Source organism: Ranitomeya variabilis, chromosome 4, assembly GCF_051348905.1.
Source record: "Ranitomeya variabilis isolate aRanVar5 chromosome 4, aRanVar5.hap1, whole genome shotgun sequence".
Classification (NCBI taxonomy): domain Eukaryota; kingdom Metazoa; phylum Chordata; class Amphibia; order Anura; family Dendrobatidae; genus Ranitomeya; species Ranitomeya variabilis.
The window spans coordinates 306,428,414-306,437,732 of record NC_135235.1 but is presented as its reverse complement, the minus strand read 5'-3'; the positions used below and the strand labels follow the sequence as shown (position 1 = coordinate 306,437,732).

The window sequence follows — 9,319 nt, the reverse complement described above, 5'->3', positions numbered from 1 at the left end:
GCACGACTTTCTTGCTTGCTTTAATTATTGTATTATCTTTAATGCTGTTACTTGTGACTTGTATATGAACTGTTGAATTGTAAAGCGCTGCGGAATATGTTGGTGCTATATAAATAAAGATTTATTATTATTATTATTATTATATTATTGGCTTTCAGCACAGGTCACACCCATTGTGCAGATCTGTAACAGGATGTTTGAGTGGCCGGGGATCTTTTCGCAGCGCTGCGTGTTTGCGCAATATTTCACGTCATGCACAGAGACGGGCCGGTTTAGAGCACGCAAGGAAGTGCTGCGTATACGCCTTTATTTATAGAGAGCCATAAACTTACTGCAGTGAGCCACAGGCTTACAGAGCTCAGCCAGGTGAGACGTCTGCCAGGTCAGTCAACGTGTAAAGTCGGCACCTGTTGTGACTATTAGGGCATGCTGAGAGTTGTAGTTTTCCAGGGCAGTTTACTCTAGTTGTGGCTGACGTACAAGTGCCTTATGTACTGATATAGGTGGAGATATGGTGAACTACATGGCTAATGTTATGGATATGTAGATCTTGCCTCTGTCTGGCAACTTTGGCTAAATGCTTATTTTTATTTTGCCATCAATATTGTGAATTTGCCAACTTTTTAAGCGTGCGAGGATAGGTTCACATGTTGCATATTTAATGTGTATTTATCTGGATTTATACACTGAATCTGCAACATTTATGTATCTAAAATCCACACATATTTTCTGCACTTAATCATGTACTTTTTTGGGAGGAGGTTGCAGAAATGCACTAATAAATGTAAAAAAAACAATGCCAGGCCAGTGGTCTAACCTGCGGATTCAGGGTCCCTATTAGGCTATGTGCGCACGTTGCGGATTGGGGTGCAGAATTTTCTGCACAAAATCTGCATCTCCTGGCAGAAAACGCAGGTGCAGATTTGACGCATTTTTTATGCGGATTTTGTGCATTTTTGGTTTGGTTTTGCTGTGGATTTTGTGCGGATTTCATGCATTTTTTACCCCTGCAGATTTCTATAATGGAAGGGTGCAGAAACGCTGCAGATCCGCACAAAAGAAGTGACATGCTACTCCTTTTGTTCCGCATCATTTTTCATGCGGAATTTTTCGCACCATTAGCACAGCATTTTTTTTTCCTATTGATTTACATTGTACTGTAAATCACTTTGCAGATCTGCAGCGTTTCTGCGCGGAAAAAAACGCTGCGGATCCGCACTAAATCCGCATCGTGTGCACATAGCCTTAAAATGAATGGGTAAAATCCAGCACAGAAGGTGCATTTCTACAGCAGAAATTGTCATGGTTCAGATTTGGAAACAAAAAGCAACAAAAGCCAATTTGTGGACTGATTCCATACAAAAAAACCTCTGCATGTAGATGAGATTAAGCTGAAAACTTTGTACACATAGTAAAATGGGTTTGCACACTATTTCAGTTTTTTGGTTTTGCTTTAGGTTCTTGCACTCAGGGACGTGGCCTCCCGTTCTTTGATCTGGGCATAATTTTGATATAGCTTCTAGTGATGAGCAAATATACTCACCTACTGTATCCTCACCCATCCCTTGTAGATTGTGAGCCCTCGCGGGCAGGGTCCTCTCTCCTCCTGTACCAGTTGTGACTTGTATTGTTCTAGATTATTGTACTTGTTTTTATTATGTATACCCCTCCTCACATGTAAGGCCATGTTCACACTTTGCGGCGTGCTCTGCAGGTTTATCTCGCAGCAGAATTGATAAATCTGCAGGGCAAAACCGCTGCGGTTATCCCTGCAGATTTATCGCGGTTAGTTCCACGGTTTCCGCTGCGGGATTACTCCTGTACTATTGATGCTGCATATGCAGCAATATGCAGCATCAATAGTAATGATAAAAATAATAAAAATTGGTTATACTCACCCCCTCTGATGTCCGGATCTCCTGGGCGCTGCACCCGGCGGTCCGGTTCCAAAGATGCTGTGCCGAGAAGGACCTTCGTGACGTCACGGTCATGTGACCGCGGCGTCATCACGGTCATGTGACCGCGATGTCACCACAGGTCCTGCTCGCACAGCAAACCGAAGACCGGACGGCCGCGGGCAGCGCTGAGAGGTGAGTATAACATCATTTTTTATTTTAATTCTTATTTTTTTACACTATTTATGCTTCCCAGGGCCTGGAGGAGAGTCTCCTCTCCTCCACCCCGGGTACCACCCGCACATTAGCTGCTTACTTCCCGCAACGTGGGCACAGCCCCATGCGGGAAGTAAGCGGTTCAATGCATTTCTATGGGTGCAGAATCGCTGCGATTCTGCACAAAGAAGTGACATGCTGCGGGTTTTAAACCGCTGCGTTTCTGCGCGGTTTTTCCCGCAGCATGTGCACAGCGGTTTGCGGTTTCCAAAGGGTTTACATGTTAATGTAAACGCTATGGAAACTGCTGCGGACCCGCAGCATCAAAATCACCGCGGATCCGTGGTATAAACCGCAAAGTGTGAACATGGCCTTAAGCGCCATGGAATAAATGGCGCTATAATAATAAATAATAATAATAATACTCGTTACTCGAGATTTCTCGAGCATGCTCGGGGGTCCTCCGAGTATTTTTTAGTACTCGGAGATTTAGTCTTTCCTGCCACAGCTGAATGATTTACATCTGTTAGCCAGCATAAGTACATGTCCCCACATGTACTTATGCTGGCTAACAGATGTAAATCATTCAGCTGTGGCAAGAAAAACGAAATCTCCGAGTACTAAAAAATACTCGGAAGACCCCCGAGCATGCTCGAGAAATCTCGAGTAACGAGTATATTCGCTCGTCACTAATAGCTTCCTTTTACTAGTGACTGTATAGGACTGTCCCGATTTCGGTACACCTTGTCGTGGTGGGATGGCTTTTACGGTTGGCAATGCAAGTCAATGGGTCTGTGAAAAAAATGGAACAGCGCCCCTATGTCTCAGAGTGCGGCCTGATTTTCATGAACTGTCACATAGATGGAGAAACATTTATTTCCCTATGTATGAGAAAAAAGGATGACTCGGACCGCTCTCTGATCGAAATAATGTTCACACGTTGCGTTTTTGTTTTGTTTTTTTCCCCCCACAGGCAAAACCTGCTCTCTTGGCAGTAAAGAGGCTGCTTACAAAAAGCAGATTTTGCTGCGTTTTTGTTGTCTCTTGTGCATGTCGATAAAGTTTCGTGGCCCAAAAAATAGCTAGATTTCACTTCCTTGGGTTTACACAGCAAATACTGATCCCTGTGGTTTTTTTTTGCTGCCTTTTTCCATTTTTTCCTATGGCTCAAAATGACACTGTAGTTTGCAAAAACGCAGTAAAATACCAATGTGTGTGCATGAGATTTCTGAAATGCTGGTACTGTAAAACGCAGCTTAAAATTTGCATAAAAAAGAACACAGCAAAAATGCAACGTGTGAACATAGTCTTATAGTAAAGAACCGTATAGGTCAGACGTACGAGCCCCAGATGGTGGGAGCTGAACCTGCGCCTCCTTATTAGAGCTGTCAGAAATGGTGGGGCTGACTAGAAAGGACAGACAGGGCTGACACCGGCACAGCGCAGCTTACATACCAGGACAATGCTATTCATTCAGGTCGGATTATACCATCACCACGCCAAGGAGGGAGCGATCAGCTTCCATCCCATAAACGCAAACGCATTTGAAAATGCAGCACAATTTTGTCTTTTCTGGTCATTTTACATCACAACAAGAAGGGACGTGGCTGACAGGTTGAACTATAGCGAGAATTTTTTAGACGTATTGAAGACAAGCCGTTGAATTTCCCCCTTTTTCTGCTCCCAGTACGCGGCCCCTGGTATAACTGCACTGGCTGGCTGCAGCAGAAATAGCCCAGGGAGAGGAATGTGAGGACGCTGAGCACATTCACTGCTCCTAGGGTGAAGTGGGATCGCTGTGCGCACACCCTGTGTAAGTAGAATCATCCTATCCGTTATTTCTGTAGCGCCGACATATTCCGCAGCCCTTTAAAAGCCTAGTAAACGGCAGGCGTCGTGCAGCGAAACAATGTGCAACAGTAGTGATCAAAAGATGTACTATTACTAATGGGGAAACGAGCCTGCCCGGCGGAGCCTATACTGCCTATGACATCTTTTGCCGTAGTATCAAAATTGGAGCACTTACCCACTGAGCCAGGTTATCAGCACTCAAGTATTGATTCCCATAGGCCAAGCATTTGTCACGTGTCAGGATTTGAAACTCATTATTTTGGGACATTAAGCTTCCACAGGAGCCGGTCTTGTGTTTTTTTTTTTTTGTTTTGTTTTTAAGGCGTGCATCATACAGAGCGTGTACTGTGCGCCAGACTCTGCACTGGCTCCAAACCTAAGACTAAAGACAGCACGAGACCTCGAGCTCAGCCGAGCTGGGGCCTAGGTGCATCAATGACAGGAAAAACTTTCAAGGAAGTTTTCACATAGTTTACATTGTAATCTTCTTGCTCCAGAAAACTTGGCAGCTATTTAAAGGATCTATCACCTCTCCTGATCCATCTATAATAATAATTGTATTCATTTCTCATGAAATAGCAATTCTGGAGCATCTTTTCTTAGAACTCTGTGTTGTGCTATTCCTCTGTTGTTCCTCTGAGAAATTTGGGAATACATTTGACAAGCAGTTGGAGGCATAGTCTACCACTGTCCAATCAATGCTGCTAGTTCCGGACTCTACAAGAACACACCCATGTGACATGGAAAATGGCAACGCCCAGTTGTCAATGTATAAATAATACACAATGCAGTTTTGTTACAAATTATTTTTTTCCATGTAGAATAGACCTGTATGGAGTAAGTAATAAGTGTTCTTTATCCCTGATTGCAAAATCCTCTCTTAATTTGTTTGTATTTTTTGTTTATTTTGGTTGTCCTGGTCTGAAATGGCTGATAACGGAGATCAGTAATGTAGACTCAACTGCAGAGAAAAGTTTCATAGTGTTTAAGGTACAGTAGACTTAGTGTAAGTCAATCAAGTTTATCCTATAGCCTAACATGCTGATCCAGTGGAAGGCAAAACCTCACGATACAAATTGCCCCATATTAGGGGAAAGATTGGTTTCTCACTCCATATACTTCCACATCACAGAATCTAGTACCAATAACTTGTTATTTTTTTCAAGATAGACATCAAGACCCTTCTTAAATTTTAGTAGTAAATCATCCATTCCAACATCATGTGGCAGAGAGTTCCATAGTCTCACTGCTCTTACAGTAAAGAATCCGCACTTGTGATTATGATTAAACCTTCTGTCCTCTAGATCAGGAGTCTCAAACTCGGCTGGGTATATGGGCCGCACACGGAAAAACATTTAGTTTCGGGGGCCGCATTATTTGCATGACAAAATGACATTTTTAGTGATACCATTTTTTTCTCTATACACCATTTGAACTGGTCCCTATTTTGTAATAATGTGCCGCATGCTGGTCACTATCTTGTAGTAATGTACCCCATGCTGGTCCCTACCTTGTAGTAATGTGTCCCATGCTGGTCCCTACCTTGTAGTAATGTGCCCCATGCTGGTCACTATCTTGTAGTAATGTGCCCCATGCTGGTCACTATCTTGTAGTAATGCCCCACGCTGGTCCCCATCTTGCAGTAATGCCCCATGCTAATCCCTATTTTGTAGTAATGCCCCAGGCTGATCCCTATCTTGTAGTAATGTGCCCCATCCAGGTCCCCATCTTGTAGATATGGCCCCATCCTGGTCCTCATCTGGTAGTAACGTCTCCATCCTGGTCCCATTCTTGTTATGTCCCCCATCCACATACCCATATTGCAGACATGTGCCCCATCCCGGTTCCCCCCATATATTACAGACATATGCCCCATCCAGGTCCCCCCCATATTGCAGACAGGTCCCCCTCATATATTAGACAGGTCCCCCATCCAGGCCCCCCCATATTGCAGACAGGTCCCCCATCCAGGCGCCCCCCCCCATATTGCAGACAGGTCCCCCATCCAGGTCCCCCTCATATATTGCAGACAGGTCCCCCATCCAGGCCCCCCCATATTGCAGACAGGTCCCCCATCCAGGCGCCCCCCCATATTGCTGACAGGTCCCCCATCCAGCCCCCCCATATTGCAGACAGGTCCCTCATCCAGGCGCCCGCTCCCATTTTCACATAGACGTAACGGAGAAGAAAAAAAAGATTATTCTCACCTGTCCTCCGTTCCCTCGGCATCCTTTCTGCTCCTGTGGCCCGCAGGCACATAGACCCCTTGATGATCGCATCCCGGTCCAGGAGCCGCCGACATCGGCGCTGTAGTGCAGTGTATTGCCGCGCAGAGACCGGCTCTCGGCACAGAAATACTAGTGTCAGCCGCCGGCCTATCAGAGGCCAGCAGCTGACATCTGTGTCCTGACGCAGCGGCGTATGATGTCACTGCCATGCGCAGATGTCAGCTATAGGCCCCTGATAGGCCGGCGGCTGACACTAGTATTGCTGTGCCGAAAGCCGGTCTCTGCGCGGCAATACACTGCACTACAGCGCCGATGTCGGCGGCTCCTGGACCGGGCTGCTATCATCACGCTGCTGGAGCGAGCACGATCATTACGGGGTCTATGTGCCTGCGAGCCGCATGAAGTAGCTGAAGGGGCCGCATGTGGCCCGCGGGTGGCGTGGTTGAGACCCCTGCTCTAGATGATCTTTGTTTTTTTTTCCATTATCAGGAAACTTTGTTTTTTTCGATGTATTCAGGTTTTAAGAAGTTATCATCTATCCGCAGGAACGGTGAGAGCTTCTAGATCGGTGGTGGTCCGTCCCCTGATTGCAGAATAGGGTATTTTTATCCTCATGAGAATGGAGCACATTGCTCATGCTTCACCTCCGCTCCATTCAATACACATGAGGTTGCTGAAGAAAGCCAAGTAAATTGCTCTAGCAGTCCCATAGGGAATGAATGGAGCAGTGGCCAAGCATGAGCACTGCACTCCTTTCTAATGGGGATAAAAGATCCCCATTCTGTCAGTTGGTTGGGGTCTCAGTGGTAGGACCACCACCCATCTAGACATTATCTCCTATCATATGGATAGGTAATAACTTATTTTAACCGGAATAACCCTTGAATCTACTAAAATGTAATGTGAGGCTAGCCACGCTGTGGAGTAGTTGGAGGCATGTCCTGCATGAAAATCATGGTTTTCTTGAACGATACCGACTTCTTCCTGTACCACTGCTTGAAGTTGTCTTCCAGAAACTGGCAGTAGGTCTGGGAGTTGACCTTCACTCCATCCTCAACCCAAAAGGTCCCACAAGTTCATCTTTGATGATACCAGCCCATACCAGTACCCCACCTCCACCTTGCTGGCGTCTGAGTCGGAGTGGAGCTCTCTACCCTTTACTGATCCAGCCTCTGGCCCATCCATCTGGCCCATCAAGAGTCACTCTCATTTCATCAGTCCATAAAACCTTTGAAAAGTCAGTCTTAAGATATTTCTTGGCCCAGTCTTGACGTTTTATCTTATGTTTCTTGTACAAAGGTGGTTGTTTTTCAGCCTTCCTTACCTTGGCCATGTCCCTGAGTATCGCACACCTTGTGCTTTTTCTTACTCCAGTAACGTTGCAGCTCTGAAATATGGCAAAACTGGTGGCAAATGGCATCTTGGCAGCGTCACGCTGGATCTTCCTCAATTCATGGGCAGTTATTTTGTGCCTTTTTTGCCCAACACGCTTCTTGCGACCCTGTTGGCTATTTGCCATGAAACGCTTGATTGTTCGATGATCGTACTGCTGCATCCCTCTGCAAGACATCTCACAATTTTGGACTTCTCGGAGCCCGTCAAATCTCTCTTCTGACCCATTTTGCCAAAGGAAAGGAAGTTACCTAATTATTAAGCACACCTTATATAGGGTGCTGATGTCATTAGACAACACCCCTCATTACAGAGATGCACATCACCTGATTTACTTACTTGGTAGTTGGCTCTCAAGCCTGAACAGCTTGGAGTAGGACAACATATTGTATAAAAAGTATCATGTGATCAAAATACAACTTGCCTAATAATTCTGCACTCAGTGAATATTGGGACATGGAGGACCAAAATGCATGTGTATTCCTTGCCACTAGCTCCATATTCCGGACCCTTCAAATACAAAACTACTAAGGATACAAAATGCGCTTATGTGTAACTCCACGTTCAACAGTTTAATCTACATAAAGAGTTTTAACAACTCTGCAAATACTTTTTGCACTAATTTAGCGTTTTGACTGTGATTTCTCCATTGACCTATATTGTTTGTGATATTTTAAAATAAATCCAGGTTTTAGGGGGATATAGGGAGTTTCCCAAAAAAAGTAAAATTCATTTTAAAGAACTTTCTTTGCCTTTCTGGAAGTTTGGCATGTAAACTAGTATATAACCGACTGTATACAAATTGTAGAGCATTCTGTACTCCTTTTAGGGAAAAAGAGAAAGTATTGGATCTAAACTATGGACAAAAATATTTGGACACATACACATTACATCTACTGGAGCTTTTTTGATCTTCCATTCTACATCTTTAGACATCAATATGGAATTGGTCCCCTATCTGCTGCTATATCACCCCTGGAGATGTCTGTAGTATTGCACAGTCATGGGGAACAGTAAACAGTCGTGGGGAACAGTAAAGGGCCTTTTCCAAACTGTTCCCACAAAGTTGGAAGCTACAATTCCTCACAAGGTCTCACACATTTTCTTTCACTGGCACTAAGGGGCTTAAATTGACCACTGAAAAACAACCAGATAGTAATAGGAAGGATTAGGCAGTTTGTGAATAAAGTGCAGGAACATATAGGAGATATATAAAAAACTGGTCTACCGGATAGTCCTGGGCTATACTGAATGATTCAGATAAGCTTGGGGAAAAAAATGGAGAAGTAAAGCTTGTGCTGTTCTTTGCCAGGAACTCGGTAACGTGTGCATGGATTTTTGTATGTGGCTTTAGCTAAAGATATTATAAAGAGTATATCAATTCGGCCTTAGAATATAAATTATTATTATTTAAATTATATAAATGAATATATTGATGAAGGAAAGGAGGTTATGACAGCGCGTGTGGACCACAGTGCGCAATCGCAGATTTAAGCAACCAAGCTGGTGAATACTGGCGTTAAATACTTTGAAAATGAATTTCGGAGGAGTCAGTGTGGGCTCAAACTCACCAAAGATGACGGTGTTTTTTTAAAATTGCCCAACACCAATCTCAATGAATGAGCCTAAAGTGTCTGACGACATATGTACCCGGTCAGCGTTGTAAGGATTTCTGTAGGCTGACTGCTCTTCTTCTGCTTTTATGTAACTTTCTATAAAGAACATATCCGAGTGACG

At 44.4% G+C, this 9,319-nt stretch overlaps 1 protein-coding gene across 3 annotated transcripts in view; it reads left to right on the top strand.

Annotated features, from left to right (window-relative positions):
• KLHL21 (kelch like family member 21) overlaps positions 1–9,319 on the top strand; it is a 61,056-nt gene that overhangs the window by 5,680 nt on the left and 46,057 nt on the right. The window contains exon 1 of one of the 3 annotated variants that reach the window (XM_077250390.1): positions 264–366. The exons of 1 other annotated variant lie outside the window; for it this stretch is intronic. The gene's annotated coding sequence lies outside the window, so the exon portion shown is untranslated. Of the gene's footprint in view, positions 1–263; positions 367–3,801; positions 3,925–9,319 lie in introns of those variants that run through there. One more of the 3 variants, XM_077250389.1, reaches the window with a different exon arrangement.